Source organism: Artibeus jamaicensis, unplaced genomic scaffold (genome assembly GCF_021234435.1).
Source record: "Artibeus jamaicensis isolate MK-2021 breed Jamaican fruit bat unplaced genomic scaffold, CSHL_Jam_final contig_1998, whole genome shotgun sequence".
In the NCBI taxonomy this organism is placed as follows: domain Eukaryota; kingdom Metazoa; phylum Chordata; class Mammalia; order Chiroptera; family Phyllostomidae; genus Artibeus; species Artibeus jamaicensis.
Window position 1 is genome coordinate 16719212 of NW_026521407.1, and position 9686 is coordinate 16728897.

Below are 9686 nucleotides of genomic sequence, written 5' to 3' on the forward strand. Positions count from 1 at the left end.
CCTACTCCCTGGAAGTGCAGTCACCGGGCCTTTTGCTTGTTTGTCTCGTGACTGAGGGGTCATGCTTGCAAAGGAGGCTGCCTCCGGCTGCAAGAGGGTCAGCTTTGCAGGCAGGCTGTCCTGCGTTTGTGTCCCGGCTCTGCTACTCACTAGCTGTGTGTCTCTGGGCAAGGTCCTTCACCTCTCTGGGCCTGGGTTTCCTTATCTTAACATGGGAGTTGATTCTCAGTGTGGTGATGATACACGTTTACCGCTGGAAGGATGTCAGTCCTTTCCTTCCTCAGCTTCCGCAGCAAGTGACAAATGTGCACAAGCCGATCTTCAAAGGAAAGCTCTGAGAACCTGCTCCACCTGCTGGAACCCTCCCATTCAGCCAGATAATTAAACCTCAGTGAGGGAAAGAAAAGAGGCAGCCCTCCGGCGGCTCACTGGGTGCTAGCTGGCCCCACCGTCCCTGCTGAGGTCACCCTACCCCAACGGTTTCCGGGAGCCTCCTGATGTCAAAGGTCAGACCCCAGGTCCCAGGGCTGGTTGGAATGTATGGTTCTGCATTCAGAGCCCTCTTGGGGCAGGATGCCCAGGGCTGCTCGGAGGGAGGGGCGTGGCTTTTCCTCCTCAGTCACTGTCACAGGGCCTGAGAACCAGCGCTGTGTCAGCGGACATTCTGGTCTCTGCCAAGCAGGAAGCTGGCTCACCTTGAGACCATGAACACTGGACCGGGTGGACCTGGAGCCGTATGACGCGGCATAGTCACTTTACCTCTGTGAACTTCAGGGTCCTTCTCTGGACGGTGGAGATCACGCTACCTGGCCCCCTGAGCCCTCCACGCATCACTGTGTTGAATCCTCACAACAGCCCTGAGAGACTGGCATCTTCAGCAACCCCCTTTGCAGATGAGCAAACTGAGGCTAAGAAAGACCCATGGCTAGTAACCAGCAGCTGCAGAACTCCAACCCAGGTCCGTGCGACCCCAGAACCGGGGATCTGACTCCTCACAGACATTTCCACTAGCACAGGATTCATGCAACACGAAAGCAGAGTCCACCAGGTCAGCTGGTGGCCGGTCAGCCAGGGGGTGGAGAGAAGCCCCCGCTCCCCGGGGCTCTGAACTGCCTGCCACCTCTGGAGGCCCCAGCTGCAAACAGCCGGAGCCCCTCCCAACACCAGGCTGTCCGGGAGCAAACTGGGGAGAGATACAGTTGGCAAAACACATTAGCATGTTTCTCTCTGCTAATTAGTTTTGTGAAAAATTATTTATCTACTTATTTTCACCAGAGAGCAGTTGGGGCTGCGGAAATGCGGTGCCACGTTTTACGTGACAAGGAAAGGGAAGAAAATGCCTCTCCCTCGGGGTGTAGGCCGTCCCCAAGTGGGTAACGGGCAGGGGTCTGGGAGGCCTGAGCACAGCGACACCCCCGGGGCAGGAGAAAGAGGGATTTCTTGCATTCCAGGGCTCTGGAGAAACACGCCACAGCTGCAGCAGTGTCTGCCAAGGGTCACGTGACTGGTGTGGAGTTCAAGGCCATCCCCCAGCCCCATACCCTTGTTGGTGCTGTTCTCCCTGCCTGGCCCACTCTCTCTCGCCTCCTCTGCCTAGAAAACGCCTCTCCACTGCCCAAGTGCCAACTCAAGAATCATCTCCGGGAAAAGTTTTCAGACCCTCACGGGTAGAATGAAGCCCTCCCTCCAGTGCCCTTTCTGGGACACTGTGGCACCTGTAAACCTGTTAAGGGTCTCGGTGGTTTCCAGGTTCATCTCTTGGCTGCACGTGTGGGGTGCTCCCTGAACTCTGGTTGAAGAAGGGATGGTCATGTGAGGTGACGGCTGCAGGCTGAGCTGGTGGGAAGGCTCTTCTGAGGAGAGGCCCAGAGCTGGGACAGAGAGTCAAGTGGCAGAGAGGGTGTCCTTAGCCCCTGGCTCACTTACCTGGGGGTGTTCCCTCCCACAGTGAACCTTCCTGAAGGCAGAAGGAACATATCAGACACCGGGTCCAGGTCTCGGCACTGGCATTACTTGGGTAGCTATGGTTTGGAGTGAACGCCTCACTAGCACAGGTGTTTACTCTCTCCTTGCAGAAAGAAGGAACGATGACTTTGTGCTCTAACCAGAAGTCAGCCAATGTGAAGATTCTGGTCATGATTGTTCATTCTCTGTGTGCTGCTGGGCCAACTGCTTCCCCTCTCTGGGTCTCAGTTTTCTCATCTCTTGGCTCAAGCTAAGTGTGAATTCCTCCACTTGTCATGTTGAAAACTGCCCCTTTCAGGTCTGGAGAGCTTTCCAAGTCATTAGTTCCTCCCCCTACCCCCAGGGAGAAACCAGATGCATTTCCTCAGCCTCCCTTGCAGCTATGGTGTGGTCATGTGACATGGACTCCACCCGTCTAAAGGAGCCTTCCATTGGCAGAGACTTTTTAGGCTACAGAGTGGCCTTGATGAGGATTACCATTCAGTGGAGAGAGGTAGAACTTTCGGGAGCAGCAGCAGTGCTAGTCCTGGTGGTAATGCCCATGTGAGGCACTTGTATGAGCTGAGGTGTCTGTATTGGTGGCGGGAAAAGTGTTTCTGCTGTGAGCCAGGGATGGAAGGTGTTACCTCCTCCAAGCTTGATGGTTTGTATGGCCTTTTCTCCACAGAGGGCTTAGGCAGTCATGGGCTCTGTCCTTGTCTACAGAGCAAAGCTTGTAATCACTTCATGCTTCCCCATGCATGCACTTAGTTAACCTCTGCTAACTCCATTTTCTCGTGCCAATCCACTGGGACCTCAGCTGACTTTACAAGGGAGAAAGAGGAAGAAATCCGGAGTATGAGCCCTGAATAGACTAGTGATGTGCTGGGCTTTGTTCTTAGTGCTTTGACTGCATCATCTCATTTAAGCCTCTTAGCGACACTAGTAATTCGATTTTACAGACATGAAACAGAGGAACAGAGAGATCAAAATATCCTGCACAAGGTCCCAGATGGGGAAGATGGAGAAACCAGGCTTCAACCTCGGGAAGGCTGGCTCCACAGCTGGTTTTCTTTTCTTTTCATCTGACCCCCAGCCAGCTGAGTATTTTGGTTCTTGTCCTCAGGAGGGAGAGTGACTATGCAGCAATGGCGGGTCGGATTCATCTTGTATGCAAGCTCTGATTGCTTAGTTGTGGCTGCCGGGGACATGGGCAGGGGAAAAGGACCCAGACTCAGCGGGAGGCAGTTGGCTAATAACGTTTACCATTCAGAACGAGGAAGTGGCGGCAATTATACCTCTCTCTGGGCTATTCCACTGAAATAGCTATTCCATTTCAGTGGGCTGGTCACTGGGCTATTCCATGGATTATCTGACCAGCCACACCTTTCCTGGCAGTCTGGTCTCCCTCTCCCCTGGCATTAACTCTCAGCCCCCTTGTTTTTTTTTTCTCCAGCACCCACATTCATTGCCTTTGCTCCTGTGTGTTCCCTAAAATGCAACCTCTCTTCTCATTGCCCAACTGCACCATTCCCGCCTCCCCTATGTGAAATTGCCTACAGTCACCGAGATAGCACTGATCTTTATTTTGTTGGGAGCTCCCTGTGTTGTGATATGCAATCCAGCATTTGTGCATGCAGACCACCACCGGTCAGACCCCTTAAGGTGGGAGCAGGTGGAGTTGGGGGGATCCAATCTTGGTCTCTGTCTCCCCCAGGGTCTAGCAAAGAGCCTTGTGCAAAGTGTATACTCAACAATGTTTAGGAAACAAACAGATGAAAGAATGAGTGGGTGGTGTTCTTTATACATCTCATATTTGTACCTTTTGCCAACTCTTTGAGAGCAGAGATAGTGTCATCTGATTCTCTTGGGTTCTTCTCAGCATCACTGTGGTGGACAGTAATACTTTCTTAAAATCTGCGGTGACAGAAATGGAGCTAATAAAGCCTCTTTCACAGGTTTTTTACTGAGCAATCTGAATGTGATAGAGAACAATAAATGCTTATAGCAAAAACTCAATAAATATTTGACCGTTACAAATAGTAACAATAAAATCATAATACCACTTATTGATGTAGCTGTCTCGACTGTACAGAAGCTATTTATTTTGTGCATTATTCAATGCTTCTCCTTCACTGTCAATATGACTGTCTAATTTATATCAGTTAGCTTTGGCTGTGTAACAGACAACCCCAAAGCTTAATGGCTTGAAATGGTAATGATTTACTTGGTTTGCACTTCAAATGGGTACACTTTATAGTATGTAATCGATATCTCAATAAGGGTGTTTGTTTAAAAAAATAGTCACAGAGGGATCTTGCTCTTTGCTTAACATGTTAGCAAAGCTTTTTTTTTTTCCTTTAAAGAAAATGTTTTACAAATCTCTAGAACTCAGCTCCCTGAGGCTTTTGCAGGGTATCTGGAAGATCAAAACTATTTTCGTAATGATATTGGGATGTTATTTACCTACTTCAGTCTTGTTCTCTCACTAGCACACGATGGAGTTTTCCAGAGGCTGCATGAGCTGAAATAGCGCAATGTGTTGATGTAGCAGCAGATGCGAGAACCCAGTGCCTCTTATTAAGTCAGTGACTAATGAAACCGGCCAAGGTGTAAAACAATGTCAGTTTTCCCACTAAGAGTTTTGTTTTGTGGAATAGTTATGTTTGATTATATAGATTATTTATGTTAACACGCAAGGGAGTTTATGCTCATTAGTGTAAGTAAATTAATGTTGAAAAAATCTCTAATGCTTTAAATTCTAAAGTGGTCAGTACTGATAGAAATAACCTCACCTAAACAAAAGCTCTTGAGGATCCGTCACGTTTTTTAAGAGTATGAAAAGTCCCTGACACCCAAAAGTTTGAGAAAGTCTTTGGTGGAGCAACGCCACTCTGTGACCCAAGGCCTTGGAGATGGAGCTTCGCAGTATTTCCATTTTCAAACAATTAGTCCGAAGGAAATATCAGTGACATATCTCAAGATATTCCTGCAAGTTAATTCATCTCAGTATTATTTAAGACAGCAGATGTCAGAACAATGCAAATGTCCATCCATAGGGAATTGTTCCAATAAATTGCAACAACATAATAGAGTATATACTGTCAGTAAAAAATAATAGTAAAAACTAGTATTTTATTTTAATAAAAATATTCACAATTTATCTAGTTAAAAAAGAGGATACAATTCAGTGTGTAGAATGTGATCCCATTTTTCAAAAAAGAAAGTTGTTCATCTGCAAATACATAAAACAAAAAATATAGAACATTAACAGTAGTATTATGTATTTTTAAAGTATTCTATAAACACATGTATTGCTTTCTTAATTGAAAAGCTGCAGAAAATGTTATTAAAGATTAAAAAGTAATAATGATTTCTTTTCTTATTATTGTTCTTTTAATCTTTAATAACATTTCCCGCAGCTTTCCAATGAGGGAGAAGGACTTGGACAGGGAAACAGTGTGGTGGTTGTGGGGGGGGAGGGGGTGAAGAGGATAAATGGTGATGGAAAAATAATAATAAAAAACAATAATGATTTCTTTAGGCCACAATTTGGTGAGTTGGCATTTGGGACTGGGCTTATCTAAATAACCAGTTCTCAGATAAGCTGGTCTGACTCTGCGGATCACTGCTGGGTCTGGTTGGGTCCTGGCCCGGCTTCCACCTGGGTCCTTACGCAGCTGCCCGTGAGCTGGGCGGTGCTGTGGGTGGAAGCCAGCTGGCTGTCCGCTGGGTCATGGGGGAACACAGGTCTCCCATCCAGCAGGCTAGTCTGGACTCCTTCACACGCCGGCTCAGGCTTCCAAGAGCAGCAAGGGTGGGAGGAGGGGAAGGTGCCCAGCCTCTTGGAGTTCAAGTTTGGAAATCCCATGTCACTTTCATTATATTCCATCGGTCCAAGCCGGACAAGTCCAGCCCAGATTTAAGGGGTGGCAAAACTGACTCTACTTCTTACTAAGGAAACTGCAGGGTATTGGGACGCTTTATGCAGTTACTACATAGTAATACGGAGGCCCCTTTTATTTGATAAATATTTAGTGCCCTGTGCTGGATGCGCTGTCTTTGGTCTCCGTGGGGCAGAGACACAAATGTCTCACCTGAATACCAAACACACAGTGGATGATCAGGGAATATTTGCGGAAGGAGGGACTGAGCTGGGACAGCCTCAGCCCTGCCTACTGACCACACTGATAAGCTCCACCTTTATTCCCCGGGTGCGACAGGCCGCTCGGCGTCAGCAAATCACGCAGACGCACTTCCCATGAAAACAGAGGGTTTCTTCTAAGACAAACAAACAATATGCTGAGTTGTCACGGGGAAATGCCGCATCCAGTACAAGCAGACTGCTGGCTGCTCCACTTTTTAGGGGAGAGACAAAAAGCACAGATCCATTCACTGAGGACAAAATCATTATTCTGGTTTTAGACACAAGCAGACAAGCTTATTAAGAGAATACACTTCTTTGATGTTGCCACTGATAGAGTCTAGACACTTTAGACGACAGCCTTGCAAAGCTGAGCTCCACAAACAAGCTTCGGAGAGAGGGGGAGGCCAGGGGGCTGGAGGCTGCTGTGTGTGTGTGTGTGTGTGTGTGTGTGAGAGTGAGAGAGAGAGAGAGAGAGGGACAGAGAGAGAGGGACAGAGAGAGAGCATGAGCATGGGAGGTGAGGAGCTTCATCTCTAAGAACAGAACACAGAATACCTCAGAGGACGTTGCATTGCTTTGGGTTTTGTATTTACTAAACATCGATGACTTGTCCCAGGAGAAGGTTGGAGCCGCTGCTCCCGAATCTGCCGTTGTCCTGTCCACCTGTCTGCCCTGTGCCTTGTGAGGCAGGCACGCGTTGAGGCGGGGCCACACACACGTGGTCGCAGCCTGCGCCACGCAGAACCCAGACCCTCCCTCGCTCTGAGCAGCTCACAGCACCTCACAGAGTACAGACAGCGACACCCAGGGACGAGCCCGTTCTGCCCTGTCCTCTTGTGGCCAACACGTGCAGAGCACAGTGGGTTCCCAGCCAGGGATCCGGGTGGGACTGTGTGCTGCAGGTTTAGGAGCGTGAACGATGGATCCTGACAGCTCTGCCACTTACCCACTGGGCCGACTTTGGGCAAGCTACCAAACCTTGCCCGCCTCTATGTTACCGTCTGTAAAAGGAGGATAATAATCGTGTCCACCGAGCATATAATAATTGCTCAATAAACAGCAGGGTTATGGACTGCATGCTTGTGTCCCCCTCCAGATTCAGATGTTGAGGCCTTAATCCCCAACGTGATGGTAGCTGGAGGTGGGGCTCTTTGGACGAGGTCATGGGGCTGCCTTTCTCTGATGGGACAGGTGTCTTTATAAGGAGATGAGGACAGAGCTCCCTCTCTCTCTCTCCACCAGATGGGGAAACTGGGACTGGGGTTCTCACCGACCATGCTGGCAGCCTGATCTCAGACTTGCAGCCTCCATACCTGTCAGAAATAAACCTTTGCTGTTGAAGTCAGCGGTCTGTCATTTTCTTGGTACAGCAGTCTGTGCTAAGACGAGGAGCTGCAGTGCCATAGGACGTTGGCATGTGTTAAGGTACAAAGGGGGACCTCAGTGTTCAGGTCTCTGAGACCCACCTTAGCTATGGGTTTTCAACCCTAGACACCCCACTCCCATTTCAGGGGGCGGTGTCCCAACTCCAAGGGCAGAATAAGACTGGGAAAAGTGGTGCATTTATGTTACCTTTTAGCCATGCTGAGCTCTCCAGAGCCAAGAGTTACTCCCTGGGGCGGTAGTGAGTGTCCTGTCCCTGGGGATATTCAAGCAGAGGTTGGTGACTAGTTGGCAAAGGTGTGTAGGGGGGATTCAGTGGTGGGTGGACAGAGGCTGTCTTCCTTTCTTGAGATTCTCTGGATCCGTAACTAGGTAAGTAATGCTCGGGGTTTAGGTTAGTGTCTCATAACTGGCTTTGTGTCTGACTTGTGCTTCCCTGCCCCCGTCTGAATGGCCCCTCCCAGCGTTTCTTCCCCATCTGAGTTCCCGGCTCCTGCCGCTCCCGCGTGTGCCCGCAGCAAGGCCTGGACACGTCCACGTCTGTAACGCCTGTGGCGGGCTTTGCCTGTGTGTTGAGTTTGCGGCAAGAGGAAGATCCATCTCAGCATTACAAGGAAGACCACTGGAAGTGGACTTCGCTGTTTGAAATAGTCCCTTGGTCATTTCCGCTGACTTGGGATCCTGCCACCTTCATGCACCTGGTTCTCCACGACCTTCTCCTCCGTGCACACCCCCCACAGGCGTCTGAACACTTTTACCTTTTGCTGAGAAGCCCTAGCCCTCCCCTGGGGCTTCCATTTCTGCCCCGGTGGGGTCCATCCGGTGCACTCAGAGGTGGGTCCTTCTTCCCTGAGAGCAGCTCTGGGTCGGGGTGGGAGAAGGATTTCCCCTCCCTCTGCTCTACCATCTTTGTGAGGGAAGAACAGGCCAGAGCCATCAGACATTTATCGGTTCCACTCCGGCTTCCGGGACAGTAGCTAGAACTGGAATCTCTGTCCCCAACAGGGGGGTCAAGTACCCCTCGGGCCCACAGTGCTCCTTCTGCGCCAGCAATCAGCCAGGCAGTGACGGGCGCCCGATGGTCCAGGGTACCCCCTTCATCAGGCGAGCCAAGGACCCGCGGCCCGAATGACGGATTAGGACAGAAACCCCTTCGCTTGGGGTGGTGGCTGCAATTTTCTGAGCAGTCATTTCAGATGCACAAACACCCAATTAAGGTGTCATCGTACCGGACGTGGGGACAGAAGGGCTCACGTGATTTCCTTTCTTGGTAATCTAATGAGCTATTTTTTCATCCCATTAAGAAGCCAAAAAACTTATTTTTTTAGAGCAGTTTTAGGTTCACAGCAGAGTTGAGAGGAAGCTACTTTGCTAGGAGATAGAAATGTGCCGCGGTGAACATGGTCGGAGGAAGTCTGTTGGAAGGATATTAGGGATGCGGGATATTCTCGGGGCGGCCAGAGAACCAGCCGTTAGCAGACCCCTCCCAAAGCCCGCCTGCCGCCTTGCACATCCTCTCTCTGCCGCCTCGCTGTCTTAGCCTCCTCACTTGTCTGACCAAGTGGCGGCTCATGGTCTACAGGCCAGCCCAAGCGTCCCCTCCTCTGTGACCCATCCAAGTAGCTCGGCCCCCCTTCTGGGCCCGCACGGTACCCAGCAGCTGTGTGATAGCACCTGACACCCAGGGTGACCCCCTCCGCGACCCGGATTGAGAGCTGGGGAGAGCAGGGCTGGCAGCGTCTCCTTCCTGCTCGCGGGGGCCCAGCACCGCACCCCGCACACTGTAGGCGCCGATTCTCAGGAGGAAATAATGCAGATCGATCCTGGCTTGCCACCTGGCAACCCCTCCTGGAGTGGGTCCTGCAGTTGCATCTCCATTCCCAGTGCTGGGCCTGGGGGTGGGGTGGCAGGATGCTAACTAACTGCCCCAGGTGGGCAGAGTAGGCCTCCGACCAGAGGTTTGCACTGGGGTGGGCAGCCTCCTGGGCTTCTGGGGTGAGGAAGTTGCCCTGGAGGGCGTGTCTCCAAAACGTCAGAGAAAATTAGGGGGGACAACTCTTAGGAAAGATGTAGGGAGGGGTGGTGTGTGTGGGGGAAAGGGGTTGTAGGAGTGGCACGTGCGTCTTTCTGGGGAGCGGTGAGGCGGAGGGGGCTGGTGGGCTGAGGCACGAAGGGGCACGTGCTGGTGGGGAGGGTGAGCGCCAGATGCCGG